Source organism: Typopeltis vanoorti, chromosome 1 (genome assembly GCF_054136105.1).
Source record: "Typopeltis vanoorti isolate ZY-2024b chromosome 1, IOZ_Tvanoo_1.0, whole genome shotgun sequence".
Classification (NCBI taxonomy): domain Eukaryota; kingdom Metazoa; phylum Arthropoda; class Arachnida; order Uropygi; family Thelyphonidae; genus Typopeltis; species Typopeltis vanoorti.
Genome location: NC_143549.1, coordinates 170,120,583 through 170,142,387, shown reverse-complemented (window position 1 = coordinate 170,142,387; position 21,805 = coordinate 170,120,583). Strand labels below are relative to the sequence as shown.

Here is a 21,805-nt window from a genome sequence, read left to right as displayed (position 1 = left end):
ACCCAGTTGCAGAGGGTACTGGGTAGATCAGAGGATATCAGTTTACTGAGCAAGCCTCTTGTTGCCTAACATGACTATATGATTTGGAAATGTCAAGAACCCACATAGTGGTGCTGTAGGCTAAGAGGTCAACAGTGGACCTAGATTGATGGAATCCATACTGGTTGTTTGATTAATTAGTAGGCCTATAGGTAGGGGAAAAGTTCAATCAATGACTTTCTTCATTTCTTTGGAGATGACTGAAGTGAGGTGGTAACATTAAGGCAGGAGTTTGATGACAATTTTTTTTTTTTTTTTTTTTTTTTTTGAATAGGTTGGATATGTGTTTACTTCTACACATTGAGAAGCAACTGCCAGCTTGAGTATAAAAGATTATAAAGGCAATACAAATCAGGGATTAGCTCTGGAGCACATTTTTTGAGTATACAATTGGTGTGATGCTGTCTGACCAGAAGATTTTTTTAGTGTCTAAGTTGTTCAGTATTCTTCTAATGTCTTTTTGCTGAACAACCACAGGAGACATATGATGCTTTGATTCTGATATGGTAGGAAGTGATTTGCCTTGGTCATCTATGCAGGACTTGTAAGGGGAAGAGCAATAGTAGGAGGTCAGCTTTATCTTTAGATGCTGTAACAGCAGTGCTACGACAAGAGAAGTGGAAGCACAACTCAGTAGAAATTGCCTCTGATGGTGGTTTCCATTTGGACAGGAGGCCAGTTTTCTGCTTGCCTCCTGTAAGTCAGATTTTGACTTGTTAATGGTTGTTTTTCATTTATTCCCTGCTGCAACAAAAGCCAGGTTTGCAGCTGGTGATCTTGATGCAGGCCACCTTCAGTAAGTTTTTTTTTTATCTTCATCCACTTCGGTATACCTTATATTAAACCAAGAATTGGAAAATGGATGAGAAATATGGGTGGAATGAATTTCTACAACTCGTTTCAGAAGATATGTTATCATTAGAGCAGATGCAGCAGTCTGACCATTAAAAGTATAGAAGTTCTGGAGGTCATCCCACTTAGCACCTTTGTAATACCAGAGGACATGAGATTGGGAGTGGCTGGATGGAGACAGCATTCTCTGAGAGAGAGGTAACTTCTACATAATATCTGGAAGGAGAACTGAATAAAAACAGATCAAGGTCATTTGAGAGTACAGAGGGTTATCACAAATATTGTATAGAAAATTACTGTGTATAGAAAACTTACGAATACTGGACGTTACCTCCATTTCAACTCGTCACATCATATATCCCAGAAACTTAGCATTATCTATATGCTTAAGAAAAGAGCTATACATTACACAACAGATCAAGATGACTTACAAAAAGAATTAACTACAATATCCAGAGAGCTATCCTTAAATGGTTATCCAAAAAGACACTGCAACAAGATTCTCTTTTCGGATATACCACAAAGACAACGTGATGACACCCAATACATTAGTACTATAACTAATGAAAAGGTTGCCGACCCCTGAACTAAGGGATAAATTACATGATATGTCCAGCAGATGTCCCAGCTCTTGTAATCAAAAATTACAGAGAATCTGTCTTGAAAGACAAGGTGCCCATTTCAAGTATGTAATCTACTGTCATTAATGTCTTATTCAACAAGATTCCACTGATAGTTGTGGAGGTACATATCCTTTTAATAAGTTTTAATAAGGGAATACCGTGAGCAGGCATATAAATACAAAATTAATAATGGAAAAATTCATGTAAAAAGATTATTTAATAGTATAATTTTCACCTGTGCATCACAGGCATCTTCAGTACATTTTAAGGTCAAATTAAACAATAACTGACAATTCCAAAAAGCGCCACCTAAGTAGCTAGTGCATGATAACTAAAAAGGTCAATAATTTCCTAACAAAAAAAAATTATATATATATATATATATATATACAATAAAAAGTTAGGAAAGATTAGCTGATTTATAAAGTACTATTATTTATAAAGCAAATCCTACTGATTTCTAAGCTTTTTCAAAGCTTCGCTTTATATAAGCTAAATAAAAATATCTATCTCCCATAAAGGGGATAGGCGTAAACCATCGGATCTGTTTAAGTTAGGAGAGTGAAGTAAAGTTTCACATGTTTCTTTATAAAGCCATTCCGTCAGGAATCGACTTTTGTGGAGGACTCTTGTCTTTTTCCAATGAACTCTATGTCTAGTGATGATGGCATGTTCTACAAGTCCAGACTGTTCAAGTTCAAGATATTGAATATAAGACTGGTGTTCTTCTAGCCAAATAGAGGCAGATCTTCCTGTTCGTCTGAAATAAGATAATCCACAAGAGCAAGGAATCTGGTAGACACCTGGATAATTAAGATGTGGAAGCTTGTCCTTAGGAGAAGTGAGAAAAGTGTAGATTTTTCTGAACGGTCGAAAGGCAACAAAAATATTCAGTGGTTTTAAAACTTTTGCTATACGTTCACTAATGCCTTGTACATAAGGGATAGGAATGCGTGTTATTTCTTCTGAGTTTGAAGAGGAAGACATATTAAAACTCTCAAAGCTCTTTTGATGAAGGAATTCTTATATCCATTAGACAGAGAAGAAGAAGTAATATATTGCAGTTCTTTCTGTAATAGATCATCTGAAGAACAAAAGGAGTGGGCCCAATAAACCAGTGTTTTAATAGTTCCTGCCTTTTGACTGGGATGTTGATGAGATTCAGCATGGATTATCCAGGTGTCTACCAGATTCCTTGCTCTTGGATTATCTTATTTTGGAAAAACAGGAAGATCTGCATCTATTCAGCTAGAAGAACACCAGTCTTATATTCAGTACCCTGAACCTGAACAGTCTGGACTTGCAGAACATGCCATCATCACTAGACAGAGAGTTCAGAGTCCTTCACAGAAGTCGGTTCCTCATGGAACGGCTTTATAAAGAAACATGTGAAACTTTACTTCACTCTCCTAACTTAAACAGATCCGATGGTTTATGTCTATCCCCTTTATGGGAGATAGTACTTTATAAATCAGCTAATCTTTCCTAACTCTTTATTGTATATATATAATTTTTTTTTTGTTAGGAAATTATTGACCTTTTTAGTTATCTTGCACTAGCTACTTAGGTGGCACTTTTTGGAATTGTTAGTTATTGTTTAATTTGACCTTAAAATGTACTGAAGATGCCTGTGATGCACAGGCGAAAATTATACTAATAAATAATCTTTTTACATGAATTTTTCCATTATTAATTTTGTATTTATATGCCTGCTCACGGTATTTCCTTATTAAAACTTAAGGATATGTACCTCCACAACTATCAGTGGAATCTTGTTGAATAAAACATTAATGACAGTAGATTACATACTTGAAATGGGCACCTTGTCTTTCAAGACAGATTCTCTGTAATTTTTGATTACAAGAGCTGGGACATCTGCTGGACATATCATGTAATTTATCCCTTAGTTTAGGGGTCGGCAACCTTTTCAGACTCGTGGGCTGCATTCATCTTTTATTTTTAATAATCGGGCTGCAAGCGTTTAATTAAGAGAAAATAGTGAATGAAAAAATGCTTAAGTTATCAATTTTTATTATATCGATCTTAAAAAACACAGAAATATTTAAAGCATGAGATAAAGTACGACATACTCGTAATGATGTCTGATATTATATTCTTTTGTAACAGCAGCATTTTATGACAAAAAAGACAAAGGGGCTTACCCCCATTTTCAATAAAGAAGTACTTGTTGTTCCATTCATCATTAAACCTTCATCTGCAATTTTACTTTTTCTTGAACTCATTTTTGAAATTTTTTTAACAAATATATATATATATATATACATCCTCTGAAAATAATAGTTGATGTTATTGAATTATATTAAAAGACGGACCGGGGAACGTGACTACAAAAGTGTGCCAAAATCTCAGTTGTTGTCAGATGAAGTTACTTTTGTTATCCCCACACGTAATGATTCACAAGGTTGATTCGTGCCAAGTTGCACGGCGATATCACGAAGTACAGGTATAAAATTATTTTTAATTTATTATTCATATTATAAAATGTATTATTTAAATAATTCAACAATGGGTCACATGCCATGTAAGTATTGTCAACCTTTTATGGGCCGCCAAAAATGTAAGTTTGGGCCGCATGCAGGCCACCGGTTGCCGACTCCTGCCTTAATTCATCAAAATTTGAAGGAAATGACACTATTGCTTGGGGCATGCTTATGGAAATGATGAATAAACTGTTCACAAACATGTTGAAGGCTTGGACCATTTGCTCCACCAACTCCGTATGAATGAAAATAATGCTCAACAATAAAATGTCTCTTCTTCCAATGTCAACACTATTGCTATACCTAAATTAATTGTATAAACTCTACACATGCTTTTCTATTTATGTGCACAGTCAAACAGCATATCTCATAATACATGTACTGAAGGGGGTTTTGAAGTTTAGTACTTTTATTTTATTTTATTTTATTTTTTTTTATCAATACCATAGAGATTTTGGCTTGGTTCTATATATTGTTTGATTTTCCTTTCTGTTGAAATTGTTTTGACAAGTTTTAATCACAGTGACACTATCATTGTCATATTTGGCCTCCCCCTCCAGACAAGACTTGGCATAGTATGTGGGGACTGGGGGGTAGGAAACCTCCTAATTCACCAGCCTGGTTGGCCAAGTGGTTAGCGTATCTGCTTTTCAGCTAAAGGGCTGCAGGTTCGAATCCCGTCATGGGCATGAATGTTTGTGATTGTCTGTGAAAATACTAGTGGTGGTGGGCAGTAGATGGCATTGGTGTAGATGATGATTATGATGATGTAGTTGCATTTCTCTGTAGTTGGTGGATTGAGTGCTAGAGACAGAGTTGTAGAGTAGGTGCCCTCCCTCGATGAGTCTTTGGACTCCTTGGAGGTATCACAATAATAATAATAATAATGACTGACAGGTTCTGGACCATGTACTATTTCACAGCTGGCCTATGGAAGTACTATGTACCAATGTAATGTCATATATCTCGTGTTGCTTTCTGTATGAAAATGTTTTGAACTGGCTTCAGAGTGAGCCGATTAGTGGAGAATAATAATACTTATGGGAACTGACAGTGCAGTGGATTTTTTCATATACAAATTCCTGGAGTATTAGGAATAAATAGAATGAGTTTGTGGCATTGATTGACTCAGTCTGTTTGAAGATTACTGTATTAGCAAAACTTGTTGAGAGAAAGATGTGCTGACAGAAATTAAAAGTTATTTTGGCAGGACAGGATAGGTAGCATTACTTATGGATGATGATTTATGTCCTCTCAGATAATCAAGAGGATAATGGTGCTGATGGCTTTGAAAGTATATGGTGTGAGGTAAAAATAAACAGGACAGGATATTTAGTAGAATTATATAGGCAGAGTGGATATTAAATCCAATATTATTTCAAAGTCAAATGTTTGTAGAAACTATGAAAGTTTCGTAAGTTGGCCTGAGAGCTTATGAGAATACAATCCTCAGCATCCCCGAGTTGCCTTATTTTGGACTACTTAAAAGATGTGGGTGTTGTCCAAGCATCCATTTATTTGCCTTTTATTAGTCCATTTGATAAAAGTTTCACTGGCCTGACAGCTGTTTTGAACTGGTTGGTTCTCTTCAGAGACCATGCCTTTATGAAATGGACTAATAAAAGGTGAATATATATGGACGCTTGGGCAGTGCCTATGTCTTTTAAGCAGTTCAAGCTAACCTGGGGATGCCAAGGATTGTATTATTATAAGTTCTCAGGTCAAGTTACATAACTTTCATAGTTTTTGCAAACATTCAGTTTTGAAATAATGTTGGATTTAATATCCACTCAGCCTATGTAATTTTACATTGCTGAAATGAAGCTTTTGGCTCTTTCTTTAGTAATTATTTAGTGGAATGCATGCCAGGTAAAACAAAGGGTAAAAAGTAATAAAAACATTTGGGACAATTAGTTTGGCAAATTCAAAAAAAGTTATTATTATGGGAGATTAACTATATAAATTTGACAGAGGAAAGAGCAATCAGTAATAAAACAAATGCATTTCTGCAATATTGTTGATGACCAAGTATCATAGGCAGCATATTGTGGAGAGAACATGAGAATCAAGCGTTTTAGATTTAGTCATGCAGAGTCATACATGTCAACTAGCATGGGTGACCACACAGTCCTGACTTGGAGGACAGGCATAAAGAAATATCAAGAAGGAAGGAATTTATATGAAATTATAAGGCAGGTAATTATTTTTGAATTAATAATTTGAATTATTAATTATTGAAATTATTGAAACAGTACAATGGATGGAAGAATTTTAATGAAGATAGGTCAGCAGTGCATGGAAACGAGCTAATCATTTGTCAGCAGTAATGGTAAATTTGCATACCTTGAGTAAAAAAGATAAAGAAATTTGTAATAAAATGGATATCAAACAGGAATTGCAGATGAAGAATATGTGATAACAGAAATATAAAGAGAGAGAGAAAGAGGTGGAGAACAATTGTATGAGGAATATATGGCTCGAGCTAGAAAAGAGAGAAAAATTAAAATACAAAGAAGATTAGTGCCTTGATCTAAGGAGAACCCAAAGGAGTTTTTCACTATGTGGCCATTAGGAGGAAAAAGGATTGTTTACAAAAGATCTTGTAGGATAGAGACAGCAGCTGGGTGACCAATGCAGATGATGTAGTAGAGATATTTAGTGGTCACTTTATTAGAATATTTTCTTCTGGTAAAGCAGACTTTATTCCTAGATGGATAAAGAGAAGTGAAGGATTAGAACTGCATTAAGAGGATGTATTACAAATACTGAATGCTCTAGGTGTCAGTATGGCAGTGGGACTAGATATTATTTTTTTCTTCTCCTTGTTCTATTTGAAAGATCTTCCCCAGAGTAAACCCTGTAACTATCTCTCAAGAGTAATAACGAGGAAATTTAATTAGTTGTTAAAATTCGAAACATACCTACTAGTTTCAAGCTCCTACAAAAAAAAAAAAAACACAAAATACTGATGTATTAGGGTTTAATAAACATTAAAATATATATGAATAGATAATAAAGTTGTCTAAGTGCTGAAAAACCATTAAAGAAAAATAATGAAATTCATGTTAACAAATAAATATAAAGTCATGCATTAGCTGTCTGCAGTTAACAACTGAGGGTGATAGTGAAGTTGAAGTGCATGGGAATCAGATTAACTCACTCTAAAATCTATATATACAGGAAAAAAAGAAAACCTTTAAATAAGAGGAAACAACCATTACCCTGCCCACAGTACTAAATATACTATAGATTTACAATGTTTTGCATGAGGGATTGACATAAAATAAAAACAATAAAAGCCGTGGTGTCTTTCAAAGCTGTATAGCAGATATGCTATATGCAGTGTATGTTGGATATATTGGACATGGTCCAAGAAGAATAACTGAGATGGTGTAAAGTCTCTTGAATGTTGTGTATGAGGATAGTTTAGAAAGGAATGCTAGTTGCAGAGTCTGGTGGATAAGAGAATAGGGGATATGATTATGATGTGTATGAATTATTGGACAAGATTCTCTATCAAATGGAGGAAGACAGGAATTGAAGAACAGGCCATTTCCTGAAAGCTGTATCTGGGGATGTGATCAGGAGAGTAAGGAGAAGCTTTTATTTGTAGAGAGTGATCAATAAGCACAGTATATTGCCTGAGAGTGTGATGTGTGTGAAAACAGAGTTTAAGGCATAATTCTTTGCACTTTTGAACTTTGTATGCATGAGAGAGAATATTGATCATCCAAGATGAGTGTTTGACTTTTGGAGGTTTCATGTTGATAGTAGTAAGGTGAAAGAACAATTTGTCTTGATTGGCACTAATTATCTAAGAGGTGAAAGCCATTCTATGAGGGAGGATGTGAAGGAGTTGTTGGATGAAGCAAAAAAGAAAAGAAAAAAGGTGAAGAATGTAAGTTTCCAGCCTCACTGTAACAAAAGGCAAATTGGGGTGGAGGCCATTGATAGCAAATGAATTAATACACAGGTTGTGCAGATGGAATTATGTAGAATTTATTAATCTGTGGCCTAAGTTTAATGGAAAGAAGGATTTTTATAATGCTGACAGATTGTACCTAAATGGTTTTGGTGTTAGGTGTCCAGAATGCTCAGCAAGCTTTGTTTGCTGAGCATGCTGAAGTACACATTCATTAAAACTAAAGCAATTCGGCTGGATGCAGATGAGTGTATGTGTGATGGCACCCATGAGGCAAGTGAGTGTGAGAATGACCAACAAGTGTGGAATCTGGTCTCAAAAACAAAAATATTGAATACAGTAGTCACTTCAGGAAGTAAAGGCAGTTGAGGGCTTAAAGAGATACTGCAGTTTCCTGCAGTATATTAATGCCAGAAGTAACAAGAACAGAGAGAGAGGAGTTTAAGGCTTTAGTTAATGCAATGTCACCAAAAGTTATAGGCATTACTGAGACTTAGCTAACAGCAGATGATGTAATTACAAGGATAGAATATCAAAGATTTAGTATTTTCAGAGAAGAGAGGATGAGGGAAGGGGTACTACTCATGAAAGCAGATGAATTGCAGCCAAAGAGAATTGAAGATAAGTAAGACAGTGACTGTTCATTTGAAGCAGTCTAGTGTAAGATCATGGCCAATAAAACAAAATATACAGTTGGCTATTGCTGTAGGCCAGTAGGTTACAGAGATGATCTGGAAGACATGCATCAGCAAATTAGGAGTTTTGGGCATTGGTTACTGCAATGGTTCCAGTAAGTTGATGCAACTGTACTCCAGGAAATATATATATGAAGCTAGGGATTTAGAGGTAGCTGGAGACAGAAAGTTGAACTTTAGAGGGCATACTGTTAAGGTTGCTCATAAGATTACTTTGTTATTGAATTGAAGAACACACTAACAAGTAGAGATAAGCAACTTGTTATTCCTCTTTATAAGGTCTTGCTACATTCACATCTGGGCTACTGTGCTCAGGTCTCCTGGGTTTCTTGGGATATGCTGTTTCCAGATAGTTGTAATTTTATTTATTATTATTATTATTATTATTATTATTATTATTACATAACACCTCCAGGGAGTCCAAAGACTCATCGAGGGAGGGCACCTACTCTACAACTCTCTGTCTCCATTACTCCACCAACTGCAATTACCTTCATCCTTTACACCAACGGCATCTACCGCCAACCACAACTACTAGTATTTTCACAGACAATCACAAACATCCATGCCCACGGCAGGATTCGAACCCACAGTCTTTTGGCTGGAGAGCTGATACGCTAACCACTCATCCAACCAGGCTGGCATATGTATGTATATATATTAAAAAGTAGAGGTGATATGGTACATCCTTGCCATACTCCTCTTGATATGTCTTTCCATTCTGATATTTGTTCTGATTTGATTGTTATTTTATTTCCTATGTATATTTCTTGATTTGACTTTAAAAGCTGGTTTGGTGTATTTAGATCATTCAATATTTTAAATAACTTTTTGTCTATTAATTTTATCAAACGCTATTTTCATAATTGGCTTTTACAGAATCCATTTCCTTTTCAGAATAAATTTCCTTTTTTTTATAACCAATGTTTTTTTTCCAAGAGTTTGCATTTTATGTCTTTCATTAAATATTTCACCTGAATTTTTACAGTTCAACATTTATATTGTCTTCTCATGTTTTCTTATTTATCATCTTTGTTGTATTTTTTTAGTTCTGACATCTTGGTATGTCTGCTGGGTGTGACTTCCACTGACTCATTAATGGTCAAAACCAGTCTTAGTAGGTAGTGGTTCTTCCCATAATGGATAGCATTATATATGTCAGAAAGGATATATGATTTGGTTTATTATTATTATTGTTGCACCCTCTATGGAGTTGGTAAATTCATCGTGGGAGTTTCACTCAACGGAAAACATATTTATCATAACAAATCTTAAAATCCTTAATGAATCCTCAAATCAATCCTGCATTCTATTCCTAACCATTCTCTCCAACACCTTAACTACAACTGCAATTATACAGACTGTCTATAATTGGAAACTTCTGTCCTAGAACCATGCTGTGGAGTGGTCTATTTTGCCTTCTTTCTACTCCTTCAGAACTTTACCCACTGCAAGACTTTCATTAAACAACCAGATCAAGGCCATAGCTAACTGTTGTGCACATTACTTAAGAATATGTGGTGATATGTCATCCATTCCCACAACATTATTAGCATCTAACCCAATCAACACATGATACACCTCTGATTCTTTCACTTCCAATTCACTTAATATTTGCCTCTCTTTTATATATTACACTGCATCATTTACACCAGTAGAGAATGTGCTGGGGAACTGACAGTGCCTTTAAAAGCTTTTCCATGAAAGTCTGGCTTCGGCAAAGGTGCCCAGGGAATGGAAGGAAGGTAAGATAGTGCCATTGCATAAGGGTAGTAACAGACTGGAAGTGTCTAATTATAGGCCAGTCTGTGTGTCATCAATAGTTGTTACGATCTTGGAGAAAGTAGTGAGGGACCGTATACAGCATTGGGCAGATGAGGGTAATGTTATCTGTGAGAGTCAACATAGATTTGTGAAAGGGCGCTCTTGTTTTAGCAATATGCTAGTGTTGGATCCTACTTCTTTTCAATCTATACTTTGGATCTGATATAAGGTTAATACGATGTTCTTAACTAGTTGATAGGTTAAAAGTTGATTTCTAATTCAAATATAAAGAAAATTTATATTTAAAGACTGTGTCACTTTATATCTGAATTAGTTCAAGAATTGAAGATAAACCAACTCTCAACTACTCTTCCTTTATATATTGTTATTATATATACTGGCTGAGAATATTTAACTTACTTAATTTACCCACTTTGGTTCAAATATTTTATGAATGGTGCAGTAAAAGAGATTCAGGCAAAATATAACTTTTGATTAACAAAAACAAACATTTAATTTTAAAATCACAAATTTTACACTTAACTTCAAATCACTAATTAAGTTATTAGAAACACTTCAGCCTTCCTGACAATACAGTCATACAATGGTAATTCTGCCATCTCTATTACAGTTTTCTCACAGTTCCTTAAGTTCCAAATACAATAAAATTGCAGTAACACCTCTTCATAAACAAACACTTTTAAATTTACACTTCAACTAATCTTTGCAATAGTTACTGTTAACATAAGGAAACTCTAGGATGAAACTCGCACACTTCTCTGCAAAGGAATATTAATGGTTGGAATAATCTTACCGATAATCTTCTTTCTTCATAAACTTACACACAAACATTTTTTATAACTGTAAACACTTTGAGCAGTATACGGCACTCATTAAAATAAATCTTCTAAGCAATAACTGAATTAATCATTGGTTACAATATACATAAACAAACGTTGTTGCATAAAGTACTACTGATCACTCATGAAATAAGGCAACACACAATAATTCCTTAACTTGAGGTTTTATATGCACAGTTGGTCACTCTTCCGGCATTCAATTAATTCTTTAGACACTACAATTCTAAACACAGCTAATGGTAAACTTCAATTTTACAGCCTCTACTATTCCCTAGTTACTCGATGCTTTATTTCAAGATTCTGTGTGTACTTGACAGGTCAGCCCTGAAATTATGTCTCAATTCAAGTATCGCTAGTCTAATTAATAGTCTCTCAGCTGTTTTCTGTAGCTATAATTGTTATTCTACAACTTATTAGCTAACTGCTTCTCGACTAGTAGACTTTATTAGCTGCTTGAGTGACTTGCCGACTCGCTATTATTACACTCTGATTCTCGAATGCCGAATGCTCCGATTCCAACCTAATGCCAATCCTTTCCTTTCTCTCTCTCTTAATTCTTTCTAATCTCTGTATATTTTCAGCGTTCTTCCTTTTTTATATCCATTCTTCCCGTCTAAATTATTCTCGTGTTTTTTTCTAAAACTCTTTTCACTAAACCTTCTCCTCACGTGGTGTTCCAAAACGTGCTTGCTCACTTTCATACGTCTCCATGACAATCAAACAAAATATAATAAAATTGAGGTATTGTATAACGCTAAACTTCTACAAATAGGAATAAATAAAGAATATTTACATTTCAATTAATGCGTAGTTAAATTATCAAATACAAGTTCTTATAATATTAATATAGTAATGAATAAAATAGCTTAATAATATTTAATACAGTCTTTTCATTATTAATACATATATCTTTGATTAAATAATTAAATATTAGACAAAATTAAGGTAGTTATATGAATATTAAATTGTAAGAAGTGATTTACATTAAATAATATTTACAAATGTAGCCTTTGCCATGGTGGATTATGTTGGATTCTGAGGAGAGTATTAATAATTTAAATTTCTCTTCATTCAGAATCCAACAAAAGCTTACTCTTCCTCTGAAAAATTTTTCTTTAAAGAAAAATTTTTCACACTAGATCTTTTGATAGAGGAATCAGACTGCTCATTTCCTTTTTGAACTCTTAAACAATTCCTAGTTTGAATTAAATCTAAATTGCTTTCATATTTTATACATTTATTTCTTTCTGTACTTGCTCTTGTATCTTTGTTGCTCTTAAAATAAGGAAACAATTGTTTTCTAAGCCTATAGTGTGGGAATCTTCTTTCAGGGTAGAAATTCAGTTCCTTGTCGTTAACATCCAACCTAAGTTGTCTTCCATCTTTGTAGTCTATTCCTTTAGTCTTCTTTCTGTGAACACTCAAACCCTTGTATTTCTTTCCTTTTCTCATATATTTAGTTCTGATATGCAAAGCAGATACTTGAGTAAAATTAATCCTATCTGGTATTTGATTTTTATCACCAATTTGTTGCTCAGAATCAGACACTTGAAGTTTTGATGGGCTGATCAATTACAATAGAGCTTGAATCAGTATCTTTCTCAGTTAGATTATTTATAGATGATTGCACGTTATCAAGTGGTTCTTCCTCATTAGGTACAAAAAATCTTCTTGTTAGTTGCTTTGTTCTTGTGCATGCAGACTTATTGTTTCTTTTAACTTGTATCCTTCTGTTTCTTAAGGATATTTCACCTCTGGAAAAGTCACAAGAGAAGTGATGTTTCGCCATAAAATTTGTTCCTAATATTATGTGAGTGTTCAAGCTAGGAGAGAAAGGAACTATAAGTAAATCTTGATATACACACAGGTTGATGTCTGGTATATAAATTTTTGTGCGAACTTTCTCATATGCTGTAGAGTTCAAATTAGAGAGAGTGGTAATCCTTACGGGTCTCCTTAAATTGGTAACATTTTTCCATAATTTATCTCTTATTTTTAGGAAATAATGCTTACTGATGGTTGAGGCATTACAACCTGTGTCAAATAGAATGTTACATTTATGACCTTTGACACATCCTGTAATCCTCATCATTGATTCTCTTGATCTAGGAAAATTTTGAGACTTATTATACACTCTGTGAGGAATATGTCCAAAACTAGAGTTCCATCTGCTGTCAGTGTAGTTTCTTTTATTAAAGTAGCAATTCCTAGCAATGTGACCAATCCTGTTGCAATTAAAACACTTAGGAGGATCTCCACCATCTGTGAGAATTTTTCTCCTTGTCTGAGGTTGAGAATCAATGGGAATTTGCTGTCTAACATTCTCCAGGGCTTCCACCACTCTATCCAATTTAGTCAAAATTGGTTTATTTTGCCTCTCAACTTCCAGTTTGACTACTTTGCTAACATAATCTGCTGTAGGATTGAAGTTCTCTTGAAATCCTATAGTTATTTCTGTCAATTTTTTCATTACTTCATCTAACTTATTATTCATTGGCTGTTGCAACTTTTCTATCTCCTGGTGAACAAAGTCTTGTACTTCCTTGAATAACTTCTTGTTGGTTTGCTCATTTGTCTCAGACATGCAGTTATAATTAATAGAATTCTCTTTAATAATTTTCTTTTCATGTTCTTTCTTTCTATTCTCTTTTGATGATTTATTTAAACCTAGGGAACAATCAGTTTTTTCTACTATGTTTACAAGGCCTATATTGGATGAGGGACAAAGGTCTCCAATCATCTGTTCCTTTTCCTTGACAGCTACAAGGCATTCATCTAGTGAGGTTATCTTCTTCTTGTAGGCTGTCTCCCTCAGTTCTTGCCTAACACCTTATCTAAATTGTTGATAAACTGCCCAATCCAAATGCGGTTTGTCTTCATTGGATACATTCATACTATTAGAGAGAGTTAGTAAACGATTGTAGAAATCAACAACACCTTCTTTGTCCTTCTGTGTAATCCTCTGCAGCTTCCACAAATTTGGTCCAACACTCCTCCGTTTACAAAATTGAGATAGTAAGGCTTCTTTAAATTTCTTGTACTCAAATGTTTCTCTAAGTATAGGAGATGAGAAAAAATATGTTTTAGCTTTATCAATTAGCTTATTTCTAAGTAATACCAACAACTGAAAGTCCGTCCAACCTGCTGTTTCTCTGAGTTTCTCAATAAAAGTAAAAAATGATAACACATCATCAGAGTCTTCTCCTGAAAATTGGGGAACTGCCTGTTGGGGATTCACACTTCTGAAAAATTCACTGTCTTCCATCTCTGAACTAGATGAAACTGCCATTTTAATTTTTATCAGCTTACAAACAAAAAAGAAATTCAGAATCCTAAATTAATTTCTCTGTTTGCCTGAATTTAGTTTACAACCAATTCACTTGATTTACTTAATTTATCTTTAAATTTCCCTTACTATTACAAAATTTAATACTTAATATTACAATCTTTTTTTTTAGTGAATTCAAATCCTGTCGGTTGCGCCATTTTGTTGGATCCTACTTCTTTTCAATCTATACTTTGGATCCGATATAAGGTTACTACGATGTTCTTAACTAGTTAATAGGTTATAAGTTGATTTCTAATTCAAATATAAAGAAAATTTGTATTTAAAGACTGTGCCACTTTATATCTGAATTATTTCAAGAATTGAAGATAAACCAACTCTCAACTACTCTTCCTTTATATGTTGTTATTATATATACTGGCCGAGAATATTTAACTTACTTAATTTACCCACTTTGGTTCGAATATTTTATGAATGGTGCAGTAAAAGAGATTCAGGCAAAATATAACTTTTGATTAACAAAAACAAACATTTAATTTTAAAATCACAAATTTTACACTTAACTTCAAATCTAATTAAGTTATTAGAAACACTTCAGCCTTCCTGACAATACAGTCCTACAATGGTAATTCTGCCATCTCTATTACAGTTTTCTCACAGTTCCTTAAGTTCCAAATACAATAAAATTGCAGTAACACCTCTTCACAAACAAACACTTTTAAATTTACACTTCAACTAATCTTTGCAATAGTTACTGTTAACATAAGGAAACTCTAGGATGAAACTCGCACACTTCTCTGCAAAGGAATATTAATGGTTGGAATAATCTTACCGATAATCTTCTTTCTTCATAAACTTACACACAAACATTTTTTATAACTGTAAACACTTTGAGCAGTATACGGCACTCATTAAAATAAATCTTCTAAGCAATAACTGAATTAATCATCGGTTACAATATACATAAACAAACGTTGTTGCATAAAGTACTACTGATCACTCATGAAATAAGGCAACACACAATAATTCCTTAACTTGAGGTTTTATATGCACAGTTGGTCACTCTTCCGGCATTCAATTAATTCTTTAGACATTACAATTCTAAACACAGCTAATGGTAAACTTCAATTTTACAGCCTCTACTATTCCCTAGTTACTCGATGTTTTATTTCAAGATTCTGTGCGTCCTTGACAGGTCAGCCCTGAAATTATGTCTCAATTCAAGTATCGCTAGTCTAATTAATAGTCTCTCAGCTGTTTTCCGTAGCTATAATTGTTATTCTACAACTTATTAGCTAACTGCTTCTCGACTAGTAGACTTTATTAGCTGCTTGAGTGACTTGCCGACTCGCTATTATTACACTCTGATTCTCGAATGCCGAATGCTCCGAATCCAACCTAATGCCAATCCTCTCCTTTTTCTCTCTCTTAATTCTTTCTAATCTCTGTATATTTTCAGCATTCTTCCTTTTTTATATCCATTCTTCCCGCCTAAATTATTCTCGTGTTTTTTTTCTAAAACTCTTTTCACTAAACCTTCTCGTCACGTGGTGTTCCAAAACGTGCTCGCTCACTTACATACGTCTCCATGACAACCAAACAAAATATAATAAAATTGAGGTATTGTATAACGCTAAACTTCTACAAATAGGAATAAATAAAGAATATTTACATTTCAATTAATGCATAGTTAAATTATCAAATACAAGTTCTTATAATATTAATATAGTAATGAATAAAATAGCTTAATAATATTTAATACAGTCTTTTCATTATTAATACATATATCTTTGATTAAATAATTAAATATTAGACAAAATTAAGGTAGTTATATGAATATTAAATTGTAAAGAAGTGATTTACATTAAATAATATTTACAAATGTAGCCTTTGCATGGTGTTGGATTCTGAGGAGAGTATTAATAATTTAAATTTCTCTTCATTCACAATCCAACACTAGCCTTTTATAATAAAGTTTCAAGAAAACATTAGATGAGGGAAAGGCATATACTGCAATTTTCTTAGACTCAGCGAAGGCATTTGACAGGGGCCAACATGATAAGCTGATATTTAAGTTGCAGCACATGGGTTTGGATGTCAGATTGGTCAACTAGATTCAGGATTGGCTGTCTGATAGGTATCAGAGAGTTGTGTATAGTGGAGCAGTTTCAAGGTGGCAGAGGGTTACAAGTTGGGTCCCACAGGGCTCAGTACTAGGACCTATATTGTTTAACCTTTATATCAATGACATTGCCAGTGGATTGCAAGGGGATATTCAGTTGTTTGCAGATGATGCGAAACTGGGAAGGATTATTAGTAATAGTGCAGATGTGGTAGTGCTGCAAGAGGATTTAAATAAGCTAGATGGGCAAATGAATGGGGGGTCAGTTTAATGCAGCAAAATGTAAGATCTTGAGGTTTGGGAAATATCGATGGGATGCTGCATACTCTATGGGAGGAGTTATACTGGAGGAATTAGCAGAGACAAGAGATCTGGAGTTGATGATTGATAGAAACCTGAAGCTTAGGGGACATATTGCAAAGGTGGTGAAGGTAACACAGAGGATTGCTGCAATTATGAGGACACTGACCTGCAGAGATAAGAGGGTTATCATTCCGTTGTATAAGTCTCTGATCAGACCACACTTGGACTATTGTTCTCAGATTTGGTCCCCAGGATTTGAAGGGGATAAATTAACTGTGGAAAGGATACAAAGACGGATGACAAAGATGGTTTCAGGACTGTACAAGGATAGTTATGAGGATCGGCTGAGGGAATGTGGACTGCAGAGTTTGGTGGATAGAAGAAGGAGAGGTGATATGATTGAGACTTTTAAACTGTTGAGAGGTGGTTACAGGGTTGACACTGGGGAGTTCTTTCGCTTGGTTGAACAGCAGGAAGGAGTAATGACCAGAGGCCATCCCTGGAAGTTATGAAAGGAAACTGTGAGCAAGAGGGTAAGGAGTGGTTTTGTTTGCATGGAGGGTGGTTGAACCATGGAATGCATTGCCTGATGGAGTGGTGGGAGTGAGAACAGTCAATGAGTTTAAAGAGTGGTATGATAGACTTTGTGTTTCTTAGACCTCCCCTCGATGAGTCTTGACAGACTTTATGTTCATAGGAAGGACCTCCCACGATGAGTCTTTTGACTCCATGGAGGACTGAATAATAATAATAATAATAATAATAATATACACAGATAAAAGTGCATGTTCAGTAATTCCATATCCTTTGCAACCGTTATTATTCTGCTGCATGACTATCTGCTAGTGTCAACTTGCCATATTTCTTCTTTCTCTTGCTTGAGATATTGCAAAAAAAATTCCCTCGAGTTAACTCCGGCCTGATTAGCCAATTTCCTCTCATACTGCACAATTTCTTTCTTTACCATACTCATCACCTTTTTAGCCTGCACTTTATACTCTTTGCGGATCCAATCACCACCAACTGTCTTGTACCTCCTCCATAACATTTTCTTTTCCAACACAGTTTGAGTGATTTTCACTATTCATCCATTTCACTCCTACTCTGCTTACTCTATCGATGCAATAAACTCAGCTCTCTTGTTTCGAATACTCCTTACATTCATGTACAAACATGACAATTCCTGTGTCTTTGAGGCCATTCTACCAGCACCAACATTCTCTATTCTAGCTTATGGTATACTAAGGGAATTGACGTGAAATCATTATATTTTGTATACACGTAGCCTAGTCATGATGATACTTCATCCACAAACTTTGTTTACTTACCTTTGGATAAAGAATTAACCAAGAATATAATTTCCTGGTAAGTTTAACTGGAATAATTTCTTTGTTCTGAATTAATATCCAGTCCTAAATTATGCTTAACGAAAGTAAAAGAAACACCCAAAAGAACTTCATTTCTCTAGAATCAAAGATAAAATTTTGGATTGTCTTAAAAAAAGCAGAAAAATGTAGTGTGCATTGCAGAAAGTTTAAATTTAAATGAAGCAACAATCTAGACCATCACAAAAAATAAACATAAAATTAGAACTGCTGCTGCAGGATATTCTCTTTTGACAAATGCAATAGCTCATCAAGCACAAGTAATTGAGAAAATGAGAAAGCACTCAATATTTGGATTTACGATAGCAGTAAGAAAAACAGATCTCATTAGATGGCAATGTAATTAAAAAAGTGACACTAAAAATGCATAACTGTTTATTACTATTGTGAATAAAAATTAACTTTCTGATAGTTATAAAAATAAAATGGTGTGTTTGGTTTGCTTTGGGAACATAGTACCCTGCCTTTTTTTTGTACGGGTGCTTACTCCCATATAACAATTGGTGAATTTGCCAGCCATTCTTAATGGTCAGTGTCCTGTGGCTGTTCTTAAATTTCCTTAACAGCATGGGGACTGGACAAGATGAACAAAGCAGATAGCACATTATCTACTATGAGTTGCAAATAATTCCACACTGGTGATATGTTGGTCACTATGCAATATAATCCTGACAAGCAAAATATAAAATACCATTTCACCAGCCTTAATTTTGGTTGCCTTGTACTAGAAGTCTCAATTCATGTTGTGAATTGTGAGATGTCTAGAAAAAACAAGAACTGTGATTCATTGCATTGGATAAGCACACCTTTTTTTTTTTTTTTCTCCTGGCTGTGCTGCTGCTGCTAGCACCACCTCAACCACTTTTAACACTAATCTTTTGAATTGAGAGGATTTCTTGGGTCTTCATCTCTGGAACCCAATAGCACATCATCTAGGATATTGTTTTGCAGTCCTGTTTTATTGCAGTGTCAACCTTCCCGCACAGCATCCTCTTGTTTTTGCATCCACCTGTGTGTATGTGTGAGAGGATTAAAAAATAAATAAATAAAATTTGAAGCATTGCTTGCTTATCAGTCCATATCCAGGTGTTGCATCCTCTGCTTACCATGAGCATCCCCTCTCTATGCTGCTTTTCAGTGTTTTGGGAGCAGGAGGAGATAGGTGACCTATCAGTAGAGTGGACGTGCCTGAGATTGGAGTATTTGAAGATGAACTTTTCAAATAGCACATGATATTTCTTTTCCTGTAACTGCAACTTTAATATTCTATTCTAGTTTGTAAAACTATAAAACTAGCATAGTGCTACATATACACTGAAAATATTGTGGCAGACTGGGTGCATTCAACTCTGGATGATAGTGGTCATAATTCAGCATTATAACTAACATTATGCATAAATTCTTCTCTTTTTTATGGAACTCCTTTAAACAGATGATTCCAAGAGTAACATCAGCTACAAGCTTTGGACTATATGGTTATGAATATGACATTATGATTTTACATTATGATGTGTATTATTTTCTTCATAATTTAGAATCCATTCTGCATTTCAAAAATATTGTGATAGTCGAGGTTATGGAAATTAGTGGTGGTGAGTTTGGGGGGGGGGGGGGAACTGCCATCACTAATTTCCATCATTCATCAGCATTATGAGGTGCATTTTGTACCATGGATTTCTTACTGAACAATTTTGCTCTACTAATTACTCCAAGTTTTATGAAACAGAACCAGAGACTTAGATCAAATTATCAATCAAAAATTTACTATCTCTTTATTGCAAAACATGTCTTAAAGTATGAATGAAATGTTTAGTAAGGAGTTAATCATAATTAGCAGAATAGTTAGTAGATTGGCTAAATGTCAGTTGGCAAATTTTATATAGAGAAAGATGATGAATGCCAGAAGATAAAGGGAAAAGTAATTAGTTGAGTGTTACAGGAATCATTTTTATTTGTGTTTACACTCTCTGTGTACAGAAATTGAAGGTGTATAACTGTTTACAAAGCAAGATATTAGAAGAACGAAAACATTTCAGTTATGGTGTTTGCAAAGGGTACTGAAAATTAAATGGACAGAAAAAGTGACCAAAGAGAAATTTTTCCAATGAATGAAAATAATAGAAACATTGGGACAGTGGAAAAGGAAAATGGATAGAACATGTTCTGAGGCACAGCAATTTTATGAAAATGATTTTTGAAAAAAAGTAAGAGATAGCATAGAGAATGGAAAGGATGGCATCAGAAGCATTCTTTTCCATGACTATGAAGATGAGAACAAGTCATGGAAAAGAATGTTTCTGATTCTATTCACATACTATCCATTGCAATTTTACACACACACACAAACCTATAATAATTAGGAAGAATGAGCTGAAATATAACAATATTTGATCACAGACATTTAATGGAAGTTGCTTTGCAGTTTGGGGAAGGAAACATGGGTTCACAGATTCTTTACTTTCTTAATTTCCTCATTAGAAAACTGCTTGTTTACATAAAAGCCTGTTCTGTACAAGATTGTACTGTCCCTTCATGAGTTCACTTTTTATTATTATTATTATTATTTCGGGCGACTCCAGGGAGTCCTTAGACTCATTGAGGGAGGCCCTAAACATCATGTCCACACAACTATACGACATTCTCACAGTATCTATCATACCTTGCCTTGAACTCACTCACCGTCATAGCACCCACAACAGACTCTGGCAGCTTATTCCACTCATTTACCACTCTAAAAGTAAAGAACCCAACTCTAACACCCCTGCTAACCACACTCTTGCCCAGCTTCCATAGGTGTCCCCTAGTTCTCCCACTACCAGTCCTGATCTCAAAAATATCCTCTGAATTAATCCTATAGAATCCCTTTAGCAATTTGAATGTCTCAATCATATCTCCCCTTTTCTGCCTATCAACTAGTTTCTGCAACCCACAAATCTTCAACCTGTTCTCATATGGTTCATACCATAGACCTGCTATCATCTTAGTCACTCGCCTCTGGATCCTCTCCACCTCCTCCCCATCAAGAAGGAACCAAGGTGACCAAATCTGGGCACAATAGTTGAGATGAGGTCTTATCAAGGCTTGGTACAGAGGTACAATAACTTGCCTGTCTCTGCTCGTCAAGGTATTTTTCAACAACCAAGTGAGTTGATGAGCTGATTTAGCTACTTTTGTAATGTGCCCCCTAAACTTCATCTCCCTATCCACCAACACTCCCAAGTCCCTGGCCTCATCAATCTCCTGGAGTACAGTTCCACCAATGTGGTATACTGCTGCTACTAATCTTTTCACCCCAAAATGCATAACCTTACATTTTGTCACATTAAATTGACATCCATTTTTCTTAGCCCAGAACTCCAATCTATCCAAGTCATCCTGCAAGATTTTGACATCTTCTGCATTCACTATCTCCCTACCCAACTTTGCATCATCAGTGAATAAATGAACTGTTCC

General features: G+C 34.8%; 1 protein-coding gene across 1 annotated transcript in view; it reads left to right on the top strand.

Annotated features, from left to right (window-relative positions):
• The window catches only part of LOC150110639 (transient receptor potential cation channel subfamily M member-like 2), a 658,320-nt gene that overhangs the window by 489,474 nt on the left and 147,041 nt on the right, over positions 1–21,805 (top strand). The window lies entirely within an intron of this gene.